Here is a 19,851-nt window from a genome sequence, read left to right as displayed (position 1 = left end):
GACAACATGTTATATAAAAATAATGCCTATTAGGACACGACTCATTCATGTAGCCTAAATACAAAAGGTTACAAAAAAAAAAAAAAAAAAAAAGACAAAAAAATTGCCTTTATTGTTAAATACAGCATTTCATTACGGTCGTATTTAGTAGCAGTTTGTTATATCGGTGTCTCAGTTGTGCTCAGTGTGGATTTTATTTTATTGCTGCCCTCTCTTCAATGGTATGCATTACAGTCAGACCAATTGTGAAACCAGTAATCCTGCATACGTGGAGCAAGGCCTTATCTAGCAGATCAGTCCCTTATCTTAGTTTGCTTTGTCATATTCTGTGTTTTTCAACATTTTGTGACAGATGCTTGTTTATTGTTGACATGATTAGTATTTACAATGGAAAATGTATTTTGCAAATAGCTTTATTACAGTCGACGATTACTTCATAATTGATTTGTTGACAGGGTACCTTTTGCAATTATGTTAAATGCAATCGCAGATCAACATTGTGACAGGGCTGATATTATGTGAAAATCATTTTTACTGTTGAGCTCATTTGTTCATCATCTGGGCTTCAGTTCTCATCATTTGCAGATGTTTTGTCTCTCATTCGACTGGCTTTATCAGTTGTAGCTAATGTGATGTTCCCTGAAATTACAATTCGTCCCATGTTGTATTAGTACATTTACACTGCTATTTAATGATGTCTGATCTTTTGTCAGTATTTTGAGTTAATACTGTCAAGCTTTGAATCTTTATATTTTGAGAACTGTAAGAACAAGAACTCCGGTTTGCGAATTTGTTGTGTTGTGGTAATCTGAGGTGTTGCTGTACTGTGCTGCATCTGGCCTTATCAGCTGGCAGGATGTTGATGTCAGGGTTCATGCCGAGTGATATCAAAGACTTTCTTTCTCGTGTAGTCAAGTACAATGTCTTTTAGTTGCAGCAGAGCCTCGGACAAATTGTCAGTTGTAGTACTGTTCTGCCATCTCTGTTTGACAGTTTCTCCTGTTTACGTTCACACTGATTGTGATTGACAGCGAACTCCATCGACAATTCACTAGCTGCACGGCGGGATGCTGTGCAAGGTTAAACAGCAGGGATAATCTTATCCTGTGACTGATAAAGCGTATTCATGAGTTAATGTGCAACAATGCACACTAATGAATGAATGAACTCTACCTGACATTTTACAATGAGCCAGATGCATGAAAACAGACATTTAAAGGGACAGTTCAGCCAAAAATAGAAATTCTATCATTTATTAACCTTCATGCCATGTCAAAAGCTGATCTTTCTTATGTGGAACACAAAAGGATATAAAAGTCAGTGGGGTTCAAAACAACATTGGACCCCATTAAGTTACTGTATGATCCCCCCCCCAAAAAATCGTATTTTCTGATCTACATAAAAAAGCAAATCATAGAGCTGAGTAAATGCTGGCAGTATTTTCATTTTTTGGAAGAACTTGAACTGGTCTATGGCTTCAAAATAGATCAAGCCAGGAAACTGGCATTGATTTCCTCAAGTTTAACGAATGAGAACATGTACCTTAAAGACAGTGACGATATAAAGAAAGCACCACACCAGTATTCTAGTGTGCAACGTGAGCCAGGGCCGTGCTCTTTAGGTTGTTACCAAAAGCCAGCAACTTTTTAAACATTGACTGGGTGAGAGTCCATCAGAATGGGCGAGAGTGAATCAGTGTCAGTTCTCCATTACTAGCTGCAGCCTGTGTAAGCTGTCGATCACCCTGTCAGCACGTCTCTCCCCTCAGTGAGCAGATCCATTCCAAACGTGAGGCATTTCCTTCCTTCTACACACATTCTACAGTGGTTTACCTAGTTTTCACTTGCATAATTTCGTATGACACCCCAGATGGTATGTGTTTTATTTTTAAATAATGTAGGCTATGGTTTTGTGTTTATTGCATTACAAATACAACCAGCCCTGAAAAGTGCACCTGTAGCATTTAAGGTTATACAGTGATATTTGCACGAAGGGCTATTTCACTTCTGGGAATTTATTTTATAGACCGAGAGTATCGATTAATGCATCCTGCAATTTAATACATCCTTTCTTGATAAACATCTCCATTTGACCCCAAACTTTTGAACGGTACACTCTTAAAAATAAAGGTGCTTCACGATGCCATAGAAGAACCTTTTTGTCTAAATGGTTCCATAAAGAACCTTTAACATCTGAAGAACCTTTCTGTTTCACAAAAGGTTCTTTGTGGTGAAAAAAGGTTCTTCAGATTACAAAAAGGTAAGAAAGAGATGGTTCTTTGTGGAACCAAAAATGGTTCTTCTATGGCATCGCTTGAAGAACCTTTTGAAGCACCTTTATTTTTAATAGTGTAGTGTAGATGTTTTAAATTTTTTGTTGGATCATGATAACTTTGATACTGAGAGCAGGCGTATTGGTAATTACAGTAGCGATGGTATTTACATATGAAACAAAAGGTTTTGTTTTGTACTGCACTGTAAGAAAAAAAAAATTTGAAAAAACGAAAAATGGTCATTTCTGCCTGGACATTATCTGTTAACATCACAGTGTACCTTAAAACACAATGCATAATTTAAAATGCAGGTAAAAACGCCTGTGAAAAAAAGAAATGCGGAAAATTCTTTCATATTAACACATTTTTACAGACCTTTAGAGTGTGGTAGATGTTAAAATATGAACTGTTCAACTGAAATGCTTTTGATTTATGTAATGTCGTTAGAAATAAAAAGTGAATTCTAAAGGAAAAGGTATTTTTTTGTATCCTTTTTAGCATGCTGACATGATGTGCAGACATCTAAAATATCCGAGTTGGCCACTAGGTGTCAGCGCAGTTCATGCTATAAAATGTTACATCTTTACAGTTTCATTTACTGAGAGCTATTAAATGTAGTTCGTGGTTACCATAGAGACAGAATTATATGGCCATTGTTAAAGATTTTCATAGTCTTCCTTTTTTTCTGTATCAGAGTATTTTCAAGAACAAAACAGGATATTGTCCCTGTCAACAGTCAACAGATTGTAGTCCCATCTGATCCTGTGTTGTCTTTGGTAACGTGACTTTGAAGGCCCCTGCGTTATATTCCACGGTCTTCAAAAGGCGGCCTGCCAATTATTTTTTGATTAGTTATTCTAAACCTGAATGGGTTTCTTCTGTTGAACACGAAAGATGATACTCTGTCTGAAGAATACTATGGAAGTCAATGGCTACCATCAACTGTTTGGTTACCAACATTCTTCAAAATATCTTATGTTGTGTTCAAAAGAAGCAAGAAACTCAAACTCTTTTGGAACACGAGGAGGGCAGGTGAAGACAGAATTTTAATTTTGAAGTGTGCTATCCCTTTAATATGGTGCTGTTTGTACAACACCGAGTTTTACAAAATATGTCCCTGCTCCATCTCCACGAAGGGGTCCTTGGTCTAAAAATGCTATAGACTCCTGCTATTCTCAGTTTCACTTTTGTTTTGTATTATGTAGCGTTTGTTTCAGTCAGCAGGGGGCAGTACATGCCACAAGTTGACGCTAATCAAAAGTGTCATTTGCCACCTTAAAATAGGATTTGCCTGTGGATAAAGGCTCTTTAGTTATTTTATTTTAGCCCAGATATTCAGGAGACATAATGAGTTTTGTTTTAGCATCTTATATTCATTGCTGTTGTTATCAGTAATATTTTGTCACCTCGGTTTACTATGTAACATTTTGAAACGGTATCGAGCCTAATGCAAGTCTCTGTGGTCTTTCATTTGAAAATGCACAAAGGCCGCTTTATCTTCCGCCACCTGTAGCTTTCATTCTGTCTTTTATTCTGTCCTCAAAACCTCTATGTCCTTGAATTCTTTCATTCTTTCCGTTTCTCTCTCGCTCTGTCAGATTCTACCCATCAGTTCAGTCAGCTGGATGGGAACATGGCTTAAATCTGTGCACAGGGAACCCCATGGGTTTTAAAATATTCCTCACTTTCCTCTGCAGTGCGTTGGCATTTTGAAGTTGCTCCTCTTCCTACAGAAATGTGATCTCTGTGATTTAAAAGAGCTCACTTTGAAAGAAAGTGCATGTTTATAAAAAAAAAAATCAGCTTTCAAAGCTCAGGATGTGAAATATAGATGCTCTGTGGTGTCTTATAGTTGTTTGTGCTTGCGTAGATGTGCTTTTTCCCTGAAACCGAACCTTGGGTAGGGGGATTACATTTACACATATTTAAATAACCCAACAAATGAGGACTATGTGAGGTTTGTGGCCCCCAGTGTTTCAGGGCACACAGGAGACTCGGACACCACGGTCATGTCCCACGATCCAAAAAATAGAACTACTAAAGGGGAGGTTGCACTGAATTATAGATATAAATAGAGTTGCCCCTGTTTAGGTGCATTAAACATGAAGAATTGGTTCCTCCAGGATCTGCTTGATGGAGAGGACAAGCATTGCTATGGAGAGAGGCCTAAAAACTTGGTTTTAAAGTAGGGAAGCACTCTCAGTGGATATGTTCAGTCTTTGGCTTTGACAACCGTGTGACTCTCAAGGTGCGTTCATATTAGTGACATTTTGCAGACAAAAAGGTCCAATAGTGTAGCGATGTATGGAGCACATAAAATATTCCTCACTTTCCTCTGCAATGCGTTGGCATTTGAAGTTGCTCCTCTTCCTACGGAAACGTGATCTCTGTGATTTAAAGGAGCTCACTTTGAAAGGAAGCACATTTTATTAAAAAAAATCAGCTTTCAAAGCTCAGGATGTGAAATATAGATGCTCTGTGGTGTCTTATAGTTGTTTGTGCTTGCGTAGATGTGCTTTTTCCCTGAAACCGAACCTTGGGTAGGGGGATTACATTTACACATATTTAAATAACCCAACAAATGAGGACTATGTGAGGTTTGTGGCCCCCAGTGTTTCAGGGCACACAGGAGACTCGGACACCACGGTCATGTCCCACGATCCAAAAAATAGAACTACTAAAGGGGAGGTTGCACTGAATTATAGATATAAATAGAGTTGCCCCTGTTTAGGTGCATTAAACATGAAGAATTGGTTCCTCCAGGATCTGCTTGATGGAGAGGACAAGCATTGCTATGGAGAGAGGCCTAAAAACTTGGTTTTAAAGTAGGGAAGCACTCTCAGTGGATATGTTCAGTCTTTGGCTTTGACAACCGTGTGACTCTCAAGGTGCGTTCATATTAGTGACATTTTGCAGACAAAAAGGTCCAATAGTGTAGCGATGTATGGAGCACAGCTCACACAGAAGACACTTTCAAACCAAGCATCTTTCTGTTGGTAAACATGGTGAATTCCTATTGAAGCCTTTATCCATTATCCTGTTACCGTTTTCATTATACAGATAAAATCCAGTGATAAAGTGCAGATTTCATTAATGTTTAAAGTTGATCACGCAAAAATGCTGTGCTGTCCAGTCCAGCAGAATGCTGCTTTGTTTTAAAGTCACTTCTGTGTGAACTGTGATTTATGCATCACTACCGTTTTTTTTGTACTCATTTTTTGTACATCTTGCTAATGTAATCTGATGGGAGCAGCTCTGTACAGCGACTAAATCTAAAACCTTCAGATATAAACCACAGTTTAACTCTTCATCTCTGTTGAGTTATCAAATCTCCACATGAAAACACGCAACACACGTGCAATGCACATTGACTCTTGCCGTATTGCAAGTCATGGCATCAGTTGTGTTACAAAATGCAGTTATCACTTTGGAAAATAACTAGTTTAACTGTATTTAGCACTGTAAAACAGGACTGACAACTGAATTTTGCTGCCAAATGAAATAAGCGTTAAATATTCCAATGTCCATGATTGATATATAGCCTGTAAAATAAGCTTTGTACTACGTTTTATTGCTTTCATTTCATATTCATCATTTGTGTTTCACAGCCTGTTTTCACCTAATACAGTTGGCCTGATAACTTCTTTAAATGTAAGCACAGCTGTTTTTACACAAGTTAGACTTTTATTCGTAGCTCTGAACTGACCACACCTTACCTCAGGCTAACCACAGTGAAGCTAACAAAGATGACAAAGATGAATTTGTTTAATATCTGAGGGATATCATTAATATCAGGTGTTATCACTGGCACAAATGTTGAGGTTTACTTTTAATAACTTTATATTATGAAACATTAATCATGTCACGTATGCACATTCAAAAACTATTTAATAGTGCATCTGGTTTGCAACCGAGATGCGTTTTCACAGAAACTATTACAGGATTACAGCTTATGTCCCTGCAAAAATAAGTCAATTAGAGCTCTGATTAAGTACACATTAAGGGCAAATTAGCATCCCAAGCACAAGGGATTAGCATGTCAAATGTTTATCAGACATCTCAAATGCTTAATCAGATAGTTTTCAGACTGCTTAGAATCATAAATAATGCAACTGCCCATTAGAGCAGATAATGCAGAATTCCGCTCTAAATCTTCAGCACCCACACACACACACAGACTCTGTATGTTTGTCTGTGAAGCGGTGGTGTGCTTAATGTAGTTGAACTAAATGTTATTTTAATTTCTGTTAATTTATTGATTTATAATAATTGTAATAATACATATAACAATGCTATTTAATTATTATTAAATATTATACATTAATAGTTTATAAACTAATTAAGTTTATTATTTTCAGTAGTACAATTCATATTCATAATATTGCTTTCTCAAGTGAAAAAGGTTGTCTCATCTGAATCGGGAGAGAAATATGCACAGATCAAGTGCTGTAATAACTGCACATAATGTAAAAACTGCACATAATGTATTACATTATTATAGTAATAAAATGTTCATAATTTTCTCAAAACGTGATAAAATCTTGAGCTCATAATGTAATAACAATTATTACATTATGAGAAATGTATTACATTATAAACTCAACAAAAATATTGTCAAAATAAGAAAATATTCTGGGTCCCAGAATTCTGATGTTGTTAGAACACATCAGAGAAAGCAGAACAAACAACTAAAATATGAATATGAATTATAAATGAGTATAATCAGTGTAGGTATAATAAGAAGACTTGTTAAATATAATTCTATTAAACTGCTACAGTAATAGTATTATAGTTAAGAATCAATTGTGTTATGTGAAGCAAGGGCGTAGGTTTTGATTTTGACATTGGTGGGAACAAAGTATAAGCAGCTCAGTATAAGGGATAGTAAAATTTTTTGTGCTGTTATTTAGCCTACGTGTATATATATATATATATATATATATATATATATATACATGTGCTTCTAAAAAAAATTGAATATCATGAAAAAAAATTTGTAACTTATTTCAAAAAGTGAAACTGTCATATATTCTTGATTCATTACATGTAAAGTAAAACATTTCATAAAAAGTAAAACATTTAGAGCTTACAACTCATAAAAGTCAAAATTTCATTATCTCAAAATATTAGTATATTTACATTTTGAGTTTCATTAAATGACCATCCCTACAGTATAAATTCCGGGTATCTCTTATTCTTTGAAACCACAATAATGGGGAAGACTGCTGACTTGGCAATGGTCCAGAAGACAATCATTGACACCCTCCACAAAGAGGGTAAGTCACAGAAGGTCATTACTGAAAGGGGTGGCTGTTCACAGAGTGCTGTATCAAAGCATATTAAATGCAAAGTTGACTGGAACGAAGAAAATGGGTAGGAAAAGGTGTACAAGCAACAGGAATGACCGCAAGCTTGAGAATACTGTCAAGCAAAGCCGATTCAAACACTTGGGAGAGCTTCACAAGGAGTGGACTGAAGCTGGAGTCAGTGCATCAAGAGTCACCACGCTCAGACGTCTTCAGGAAAAGGGCTACCAAGCCACTTCTGAAACAGAAACAACGTCAGTAGCATCTTACCTGGGCTACGGAGAAAAAGAACTGGATTGTTGCTCATTGGTCCAAAGTCCTCTTTTCAGATAAAAGTAAATTTTGCATTTCATTTGGAAATCAAGGTCTGGAGTCTGGAGGAAGACTGGAGAGGCACAGAATCCAAGCTGCTTGAAGTCCAGTGTGAAGTTTCCGAAGTCAGTGATGATTTGGGGTGCCATGACGTCTGCTGGTGTTGGTCCATTGTGTTTTATCAAGTCCAAAGTCAATGCAGCCGTCTACCAGGAGATTTTGGAGCACTTTATGCTTCCTAAAGTATAAGCAGCCCAGTATAAGGGACAGTCAAAATATTTGTGCTGTTATTTAGCCTGTGTATAATATATATATATAAGAGATATAGATATAGAGATAAATGCCAAAATGAATCTCAGACATGAACATTGAAGCTTTGCTTAATCTTTTCATGTACACATTAATTCTAAAAAGAAATAGATATTTCCTTTTAGAATTAATTCATGAATGGATTAAGCAAAGCAAATATGTTCACGTCTGAGATTCATTTTAGCATTTATATAGAATAACTAAACTATAGCTGAACTTTAGTGAGGGGACATTGTTCCTCTTAGCATCATGAAAAAAAAAACCTTTTATTAAAATTCTGAATGCATTACAGCCTAGAATGCATGCAAAAAGTGCTCCCTTTATAATTTCAAATGCACTGAGCCTGTCATTCATCTCAGTTCATCGGTTCAACGGATGTGTCGGTGATTGGCTACACTACAAATGTTGTAAATAGAAACATCTGATGCTTTCCAGAGCACAAATGCAAATATGCACAGAAGAGTTTGCCAAATATGTTATTATTACAGTTTCATCTAAGGGTGCACTTGTTTTTTTGTTTTTTTTTGGTGAGTGTTTAGCACCCTAAACTGGGTGTGACACAACAAACTGCTTTCCGTATGGATTTAAAATGGAATGATGGAACAGTTGGCAGTCCTACTTTGCATGTTTTAAACACTTAGATCATGTTCTTACTTTGTTCTTACTTTGGCCATGCATTAAATGCACGTCCTTGAAAGAGCACAGTTTGCTGACGTATTTACTTCCAACTTCTCAGGTAATGTCTGTGGTATGATGACAACGACAGTGGTTACATATATAAATACATTTTAATTGTTTGATCATAATATTGCTAGGAACAATTCAGTTGCGCCCCTACTAAATTCTGCGTCCTTGAATTGAAGGCATTATTTATGAACAAATTTGGAAAAAACAAATAAAAGTTTCCAAAGTCTAATGTAGTCTGGGATAGATTGCGTTATCTGCCTCAGGCAACAGCAGCACGGAGCACAAGTTAAATGAAAATGTCTTCACTTTAATACAAGTTATAACATGAATGTACATCAGAGGATATGTTGGAAAATAAAGTACAACTTACAATCACGCATCATTTCTGTGCTTATCAGTATAACAGCCTGTGAAGAATGTGTCAGTTATGTGACATTTACCTCTGGAAGATAAAAGCGTCTCTATAGAGAATCATATCACCAAAATTATAAATACATTAGCCTATACATTTGTGTAGAATATAAACAAATTTTTATAACAACCGTTTATATTCAAAAATTCTAAATATATTTGCTTCATAAAACTTGTGTTTCTGGGTCAAAGCAGCTAAAAATGATGAAGCACATCATGATCACAAAATTAGTAAGCTTTTTATAAAAAATAAAAGATCACAGTGTTGCCTAATAAGCCTAATTTTCTTTTAATGTAATAGGCCTAGCTTATTTTACAGAAAACTATTATTACGTTTTGTGCTCAAATTTATTATATTGAAAGATAATTATTTTATTGTAAACATTTAATTATGTGCTGGTATTAATTTATGAACTGTGATTACATTATAAGTTGCCACAGTGTGTTCATAATGTAATAAATGTCTCATACAATAACCTATTACATTATGTGAAAAAATTTTATTACATAGAAAAATTATTATTACATTATGAGCTCAAGATTTTATTACGTTTTGAGAAAATTATTACATTAAACATTATTACAATTATAATGTAATACTTATTACATTATGTGCAGTTCTTACATTATGAGTTGCTACATGGCTGTTTACAAGCGAAAACAGTCCACAACAGTTCTAAACAAATGTCTAAACAAATATGTCTTGAGATTTGATGTGAGAGGACAACAGGGGATGGATTATTATGGCCAGAAGTGACGATTAAACATTAAAACACCTTAATGATGGATTAGTTTCTTGCAGCTTTTTATTCATAAGACTGGTGGACTGGAGTCATGTAAATTGCTTGCGGATTATTGTGATATTTTTATCAGCTGTTTGGACTCTCATTCACTGCAGAGGACCTATTGGTGAGAAAGTGATATTTCAAGTGATTTTTTTTTTCAGACCTCTTTCAATGAAGAAACAAACTCATCTACATCTTGGATGGCCTGAGTAAATTTTCAATAAATGCTGATTTTTGGGTGAACTATTCCTTTGCGTTCTCTTTTTCTCCTTGGTGGAATTCTGTTATTTTCAAATTGTATGTTTTTTTTTTATTATTAATTCATTTTTATTACCACATGCATTACTAACTTTCCCTTTAACATTCCTAAGGCAGTAAACACAAATGGTTTATTTGTATTGTAATTTAAGGAATACTTCAAACCATTTGTCCTATATAGGGCCACAGGCAGTCTATCCCAACCGAAGGCAGGTAATTAAGAGTGATAATTTTGTCATATTGATTCACAAGGTAGCTGCCGCTGATTGCTGTCTGTCTTTTGAAAAATGCACTCTCATGTAGACCCAGTGAACTCAGACTCCTTATTCACACATGTGTAGACAGGCTATCAAAACACATGTTCACTCCATGTTCTCTTGATAATCACTCTCAGGGAAGACTCTTGTACTCTCTTTAAGAGATCACATTAGCCTTACGTACAGTTAGATTGATTTTCAAGGCTTTTAGTGTTGGAATGAGACAAGCACCATGACAGGCACCAGTTTTCCAGTATTGGGACATGTCTTGTGTGTTTCACCTCTGCCAGAAGGTCTAATTGATTCCAGTTTTGCTTTACTGAATCAGGTACAGAGTCGAAGTCTCCGGGCCTACATCAATATAATCTAGCTGAGATTTTCACTAACTCACTAGATAAATTACCTTTAGTCTATATACAGTTCTGCATGTGATATAAAGTATTTTACTGCTTGTGTAATTTAACATTGCTAATTTGTCATAAAATACTTGCATCTGTATAAATATTGAAACGGTTGCATTTAAAAGCAAAGGATTTCATTACATTTGGCTCATCCTGATCAAAAGCCCATTTGACTCAATTTTTCAAGAGTATTTATATTGGTTTTTTAATTGTATTGGGCTTTTACAATGTCTTTGTACCACTGAAGTAAAGGTGAATGTGGCCTGTGGGACTTTGGCAGTCGTACATTAAAATCAAAAGGTGATTTTTTAAAAATCTCTCCCAAATGGAAACCTGGTGATCACAGGGCTTTTTATTGAGGTTAACATGGCACTTCTAATGCCCTTCATGCCTTTACATCTGCACTTTCGAGAATTTCATTATTTCATCTCCAGGGTGGCATATGAAAAGGTAAAGTGTGGGACTGAGAGACATAGAGATAGTGATGTGTTATATGGGCTGTCTCGAGGGAAGTAGCTCATCATCTGCTGTGTTATCTGCATTAGTTTATCTGCACAGTTATACAATGTGTTTTTACTCCATTTCCATGCACCACTGCATGTCTGATTTCATGCTTAACCAGAATTACTCTAAACCAATGGAGTGAGCTGTCGCTACATCTACAACAATCCGTCCATCTTTTTGTTGTCATTTGGTGAAAAACTATTTGAAAATGATGGTGTTCAATTCAAGTGTTTTGACTAAGACTTCAAGCTTACCTTTACTCTGTGCTCAGATAAGATGTCTGTCAGTTTGAGGATTGTTAGATGTTAGAGTCACATGGCGGTTGCTCCAAATACGGCTCCAGATGGCTCCCTTTATACAGAGCAAAGGAACAATGACAGTGTTTGCTTAGGAGTGGCAGATCATACAGTGCAAACAGCATGCTCTGTTACATGAACCTTCCCCCTCTCCTATAAGATCTCAGCTGCCTCAGATCAACTTATGGCAAAGCAATGCATTAGGTGTCTTTATTTATGTGCAACATTGGAACAGATAGGCAGCCCGTCACATCTCATTAAGCAGGAGAAATACTCTGTCTCTGCTTGCGGGTGACTAATATGCCTCAGTGTACTAACTAAGGCTCTCAATTTGTAGCTAATAGCTGTTGCTAATACAAAATTGCAGAAGACCTAATGATGTACTATATCGGTTGATCATCGTTTACAAGGCAGAATGAATTCACGTCACAACTTATTCTTTGAATTGGTATCGTTTGGCACCCTTTATTCATTTAAATGCTAAGTGACAGGCAGTTTAGTAGCTTTCAGTTCAATCATTTATAAATGTTATGTTACTGATAGTAGCAACAGTATCTATTGTCAAAATATGCATTTCCTGTAACAAGTATCAATTTTCCAACATCACTATTTTTTGCAGAGGTAATAATCAACACGCACTCTGTCGTGCATATGAACTGTCATAGGAATCAATTTGTTTAGTTTAAAAACCAATCAGTGAATTGTTTTTTGAACTGAATGAACTGATATGAATTCATAGCACATCAAAGTCCAGTTTGATAGAATTCATTTGTTAAAACTGTTTGTCACTATGATTTCAACTCATTAAGTAGTTTCGTTTTAGTGTTTAGTATTTACCAAATTTACCAGTTGAAGTTTAAAGCTGTTACTGTGATTGAGATTGTCATTGTTTTTAAGCCAAGTGTTTTTTGGACGGTAGGATTTTTTAAATTTAGTTTTTGAAAAAAGTAATCATACTAATCATACTCAGTAATATTGTGAAATATTATACATTTTTAAATAACTTTTTTTTCTATTTTAATATATTTTAGAATGTAATTTATTTTCAGTAGGAACTTCAGTCTTCAGTGTCACATGATCCTTCAGAAATCATTCTAATATGCTGATTTAAAAAAAAATTCTTATTATTATCAATGTTAAAAACAGTTGCACTGCTTAATATTTTTATGGAAAACCTGATACATTTTTTGTCAAGATTGTTTGATGAATAGAAAGTTTAAAAAAATGACATTTACTTTTTGTAACAACATAAAATTCTTCACTTTTGATCAGTTGAATGCAGCCTTGCTTAATAAAAGTACAATTAATCAATCAGTCAATAAATAATATCGCATCTTTTGACATTCTTATATTTAAAAAATATATTGCCTCCTTGAATAAATTTTTTTGCCATAAATTGGGTAGTTTTTAAGTATCATTAAGCTACATCATAAAGCTTCAATTGTAACAGCTTTCCCAACTATAGTGACAAGGAAACTTGTGTGCTATTTGTGGTGCTAAGCTAATGACTTTGGATGAAGGTATTCAATACCTGCAACAAAACTCCCCAGCACCAGCCCTGAGTCATAAGAGGGGTCGTCCGTCTGCTGTCCCTGCATGCATCACCCTGACAGTCGGAGCCGAGCTTGCATTTGCGGTCCCATTAGTGGTAATTCACAGGCATATTTCATAGGGCATGGAGGAGGATGGATAGCTCATATTAAGGGCTGTGGACGGGAGGTGCGTCTGTGCGTCAGACTTTAGGGGGCTCTTTCCTCATTTGCTTCGGAGGGCACCTGCCTCAAGAGAGAAGTGCTTCCCAATGAGTGCTGAAAAGTAATGCTCACAAGGGCTTACATTGATTAGCTGTTCACGCAAAATATCTCCAGACTCATTAACGGCACTCTCTTCATATAAGTGGTGCCATTTGCATGGCAGAATCCACACTGACATGGCACTGCCCCTGTATTTGAGTAGGGTGGCTGGCAGACTCAGGTCTCAGATTTTAAAAGCTTGTGAGCATTTTTCAAAGGGTGCTGTCAGATCATTATGTCGTACTCTAAAGATAAATTGAGAATTTGGTGGTACTAAGCGAAACAGTTTGACAGAATGAGAGAATGATCTTAACGCTGGGTTTGGCTTTGTTAGGTTAAACCATTCGTTTAATGTCCACTTGTTCATGAAACAAGCTCCAGAGTCCTTTTTATTCAATGATCTTGTGAAGTGCACAATGAGAATCAGATATTTGTGATACCTTCCTCCTAACTCTGATGTCCTGTGGTGTAAAAAAAATCTTTTCATTGCTTTTATTTTAAATTTTAAAATACGAATTTCACACATTTTGTATGTTTATTTATTTATTTGTTTATTATTTTTATTTATTTATTCATTATTTTGAGCTTGATGATCATGTTCTCCATTATGATTTGAGAATGATCCAAAAAGCATCTGTGCTTCATAGGAAAAAGACGTCTGACTATATTTTTTGTAATCAAAATGTCCTAATGCAATCTTTAGTTAAAGGGGTCATATGATGCTATTTTAAAGATCATTATTTGTGGTTGACTCTTAACTTTTATAAAGAATATCTCTTTGGATTTGAGACTTTAGTCTTTGCAACTTTACAGATCTTCTTTATGCACCAAGAGCTTGTAACGCTCCAAAGAGAAAGGAAAACTTGAAATCGCATCATATGACCCCTTTAAAACAACCAACCCAAACTCATTGGAAAAACATGATATTTCTGCAAAATATTACATTGCTTCTTGCACGTTTTTTGACAATTTCAAAGTAAAATGTCCAGTGAGTGGCACATGTTTTTTGTGCATGAAAAAACATGTTTTTTTGTTTTGTTTTTTGTTTGTTTATTTCTGAAATAGATGAACGTCAATCTGGCAATGCTTTATTACTTTGATTGTTGTACATATCACAGCAGTTCAGAAATGAAATGTCCGGTTAGTGAGGCTAAATCTTAATGCCCTATTGTGTTCGGAATAATATACCAAACCCTACCCTAAACCTAACTGACAGAGTTAACCAAATCAAACGGTCTCTAGACTGCGACCAGGGCTGGACAATAATTCAGTATCAATATGTATCACGATATAATTTTTTTCAATAACGGTGATATGATTTTTAAACACATTTCCGATATTTCTTTTTTAACAAATGGTGTAAAAAAGGATGCCACATGTACCTTTACTTTGGTACCATGTCAATACTAAAGTGATTTTAACGATAACAGTATTTCTACTATTTCAATTCGGCACTCGTATGCAGGCTTCTTTTGAGTGCTTGTATACACACACATCATGAAGAGCATTCACACCCTGTAAAAATATGGTAGGGCTGGACAATAATTCAATATCAATATGTATCGCGATATAATTTTTTTCAATAACGGTGATATGATTTTTAAACGCATTTCCAATATTTCGGTATACATTACCAGTGTTTCCCATACATTGATTTATTTGTGGCGTTTGACTTCATTGAATAAACATGAGCACTGCACGTTTCAAAATCAAAACAGGTCGCGGTTGTTTTATATGCATGCATCTTTGAAGGGAACCGACTGTCTTCAGAAAAGTTTCGATGGCATTTTCATTTTATCTTATAAAGAAGCGTTCATGAGCGGAGCTGATTTGATTACAGCCGCTACTGGAGAAACTGCTAGATCTACCGCTCTCAAAGCGCCTCCTGCTGGCAGACAATCAGTTTGCATTTTCAATAAGCCCGTCTCCAGCAACATGTTTTTGTCGTTGCTCTTTTTATTTATTTATTTTTTTTCTGCAGCAACTCAAGAGCACTTTTCATACTCTTTATACTGGCCAAAGCACATTTGTTTCAATCTATAAGAATAATCAGCCTACACTACCAGTCAAAAGTTTTTGAACATTAAGATTTTAAATTTTTTTTTTTTTTTAAGAATTCTCTTCTGCTCACCAAGCCTGCATTTATTTGATCCAAAGTACAACAAAAACAGTAAAATTTTGAAATATTTTTACTATTTAAAATAACTGCTTTCTATTTGAATATATTTTAAAATGTAATTTATTCCTGTGATCAGAGCTGAATTTTTATCATTATTACTCCAGTCTTCAGTGTCACATGATCCAGAAATCATTCTAATATGCTGATTTGCTGATTATCAATATTTAAAACAGTTGAGTATATTTTTTTCAGGATTCTTTGATGAATAGAAAGATCCAAAGATCAGCATTTATCTGAAATAAAAAGCTTTTGTAACAATATACACTATTCCATTCAAAAGCTTTGGAGTCAGTATGATTTCTTTTTCTTTTTTTTCTTTTTGGAAAGAGATTATTGAAATTAATACTTTTATTCAGCAAGGATGCTTTAAATTGATCAAAAGTGATGATAAAGACATTTATAATGTTACAGGATGCAAAATAAATGTGTGTGTGGGTGGGTGTTCGCACCCTTCAACTGCCTTGACTTTGTTTGGCCCAAGCAAGGACATTTCATTTCTCATGACCAGCATCCTGCAAGTGCAATGCCTCGTGCTTTCAGTGCATGCATAAAGAGTAGAAAAAAGTTTAATATTGAAGATAACCTGCCTAAAAATAGGGAAATGCACCATTTTCAAGGATGCATGTGTGTGTACAAATCTGGCTAGACTTGTGAGGGTCAAATGTTTGAAAATATAATGACAAATATCAAAGACTTGCGCTATATGAACGGCTCATAAATCATGTTTTGCTTCAGCTCTTATAAAGTCAACAGGTTTGTGCGAGGGTCAGGTTTACAGATAAAGTCATACATTTGATTATCTTAAAATAAAAATAAAAACTACTGTCTATGAAAGGTCCTTGTATCTTCAAAAGTCAACGAGCGTATGTCAAACTGCTCTCGGTAAATCTCTGTGAAACGCGAGTCGTGAGCATCAAGTTCTGCGCGTAATTTAAAGAGCATTTCGCCTCGCCTGAAACATTTACATGGGATGTTTTTTACGGAATCACAGAGGTAATAACCAAAGTTCCTCATTTGGCCCGTGAAAGTAAAAATAGACTCGAAAATGTAATGAAATGAAGAATGGCGAGTGTCGGTCGTGCTTGCACAGCTCTCCTGCGACACACGCGCTCTCTCACACTCATACTCACTTTAGCTTTAGTGCAATCTTCTTCCTTGCCGTCCTCGATGTTTACGATGATACTGGAGCCGGCGTTGGGGCTTTCGCAGCTGGACTCGGAGGTGCTGCAGCTCACTCTGACCCGGAAAACCCGCTGGATGTGCGGGATGCAGCGCTGGAGCGCAGGGCCTGCACTGGCGGGCGCGGCGAGCTCCAAAACCATTTATCAGACGGATAAATAAGCGATCACGACGCGCTCCGGAACACTGGCACGCATTCGCCCAGCCCTGCGTCCTGCTTCATGGGTAGGGCAGCAGGGGAAAGAAAGAAAGTCACGGGAGGATGCAAGTTTGTCTGCGGCCGAGCATAACGGCAAACGTACGGGACGCGCTACATAAGCATCTATCATCCATCTCCATCCCTCCTTCTCCTCTCGCCCTCCCTTTCTCACTTCCCTCCCTCCTTCCCTACAACGGCCCCGACTGCACCCACCGCCTGCGCTTCGGCAACACGTCGGACGCCCCCTGTCGCTCCGCTCGGACGGGCAGAGCCGCAGAAAGTGCGTTTTTTGCTGCCTCCGTCTCAGCGTTTTGAAGCACGTGGGTGGACGGGACCCCGGTAATGCAGCAACCGAGGGTTAAAAATACCCCGGACGCGCTGTCCGATACGACCGCCAGACTCTAATTGTCCAGAAGGCTGATACAGTATTCAGCAGTTGTTATTATTTTGGAATCCTTTACAATCAAGTATCAGCCTATGAACAATGCCGGTAGAGTCGCCACGACTGGTCCAACTGTTAGTTTAACTATAAATCTCGGTAGCTATGTGGTAACGTTGCTGGTTTTTGGATCATGTCGCTTTTCAGTAGCGAAGGTCTGTTTAGCGATACATTTCCCTGACAATAATTGAGCTTTCAAGCCTCGTGCCTTGTATTTTCTGTTGTCTGTCTGTTTTGAATCAGAAGTGGTGATGCCCGATTCGCGAATGAATCATTCTTTTGAGTCGATTCTTTTCGATGAACTTCTCAAACGCGCTTCGCGATTCGGTCTGAATCGTTTAGTTCATTCCAGACTGAATCATTTGGTTTCTCGAAAACAATTACTGGATAATGAAGTGGATAAATTACAGAGAAGAAGTGGATATTTATCTACGAGCAATCGAAACCAAAATTGCAAATGGGGAATACAAAGACATCTAATAACATCAAGCACTCAAAGCATGAATAAATATCCACAGTTTTTGTACCGTGGAGTACCATGTAAATACCAGTGTACATAAATATGGAACTCGTTATCGTATGTACATTGATATGCTTGAGACAAGTGAAACGCTGTCATGCGAATAAGTTCAGACACCAACTGACGATATAGTTGTTTTCTGTTTTACTGGATATGTTTTTTCTTTGTTTTCTAATAAACATGTACTAAACTAAATTACAAGCGACTGTTTAATATTTCATACTTTTAAAAATATGAAGTTTCTGAAAAATAAGTTACCTTTGCCATGCACTTTTGCCTCTACCAACTGTCACTAAACGTAGGTGGTATTTTAGATGGCTACATTTTTAATGGCTTGCCCAATATTTCCTATAAGAACATATAATATGAAAATCATTAACGGCCGACAAACGTTTGTTAACGCACTCTCCCTTTAAACCTCGTCGAGGATTGTGGGAAATGTAGTCAGCGCCGTATTGCTGTTGTCCACAGCTGGTTAGCATTTCTATTGTCTTTCTTATGAGACGTGTATCCGCTACAACCTTTACCTCCTTTCTTATTCCCACAGAAGTCTCACAGTTTCACAGTCCACCATGGCGGACGAACAAGAGATAATGTGCAAGCTAGAAAACATCAAAGAAATAAGGTAAGAAAAGCTGAGATTGATCCCAAAGCAGACACGCTAGCCTGTGTTCAACATCTGGCCAATACAGCCTAGATTAAAAAAAACGGCGTATTTCCCCTTAATCATTTAATTTCATAAGCAATGCATGGATTTGCATGTTTAGGCTAAAAATAGTATGTAAAATTCCCTTTGACAGTCTCTTTGTATCTATCGGTCATGATGCAAAAGCAAAGGGCTGAAACCATAAAAACACGCAGCTTTGCACTAAATCTGAAAACACACCACACTAGTTTTGCATTAACAAAGTCTCTGATCGCACCGTTATTTTGGCGAAGATGAGTGCGATAAGCATCCTGTTGTGGTTAGACACGAAACTGTGTAGAGCAAACGGTTCATTTCCTGCGGAACAGCTCTTAATTATTTATACAAGCCTCAGACATACACATGATTGTCTGGTTTTGTTAAATATTGATGTGCACACACGGGGTCTAAAGCGTTCTGTGATCGGATCACTGAAACCACATAATATATGCCTTATTCGTTTAAAACCCACATGCGCCATATCAGAAGACTTTGCATTTGCAGTGCATTGTCATATGCTGTCATGCATTGGCTGGATGTTTACTGTGTTTTGTGTGGTTTTGCAGGAATAAGACAATTCAGATGGAGAAGATCAAATCTCGACTGAGGAGTGAGTTTGAAGCTCTGGAGTCAGAAGAGAAGCACCTGAGAGAGTACAAACAGGAAATGGATCTTCTGCTGCAGGAGAAAATGGCTCATGTAGAGGAGCTGCGTCTCATACATGCTGATATTAATGTGGTAAATACAATTTAAAAAATCATTCTCCAATATCACACATCAGGTGATAAAAGATTCATTGATTTGCACTGTTTATAATGTTTGTAGTGCACTTAATAAAATAAATATATATCCATTGCATTTACTATGACATAATGCACATATTCAAAGGTATGCAACTTATGTAATATATATGCAACTTATTAGAATATACAGTACCATTCAAAAGTTTGGTGTCGGTGAGATTTTTTTTTGTTTTTTTACTTTTATTCCTTTTATTCAGCAAGGATGCTTTAAATTGATCAAAAGTGATGATAAAGACATTTATAATGGTTTCTATTT

At 36.5% G+C, this 19,851-nt stretch overlaps 1 long non-coding RNA gene across 1 annotated transcript; it reads left to right on the top strand.

Annotated features, from left to right (window-relative positions):
• The first annotated feature begins 18,493 nt into the window (after positions 1–18,493).
• On the top strand, positions 18,494–19,524 carry LOC107733457 (uncharacterized). The gene is made up of 3 exons (XR_001638994.1): positions 18,494–18,581; positions 18,655–18,732; positions 19,359–19,524. It is a non-coding gene; the product is annotated as an uncharacterized LOC107733457 (long non-coding RNA).
• The last annotated feature ends 327 nt before the right edge of the window (positions 19,525–19,851 follow it).

The sequence above is a fragment of the Sinocyclocheilus rhinocerous genome, unplaced genomic scaffold, assembly GCF_001515625.1.
Source record: "Sinocyclocheilus rhinocerous isolate Xijiao unplaced genomic scaffold, SAMN03320098_v1.1 scaffold2385, whole genome shotgun sequence".
NCBI lineage: Eukaryota > Metazoa > Chordata > Actinopteri > Cypriniformes > Cyprinidae > Sinocyclocheilus > Sinocyclocheilus rhinocerous.
This window is presented reverse-complemented; position numbering and strand designations above follow the sequence as displayed.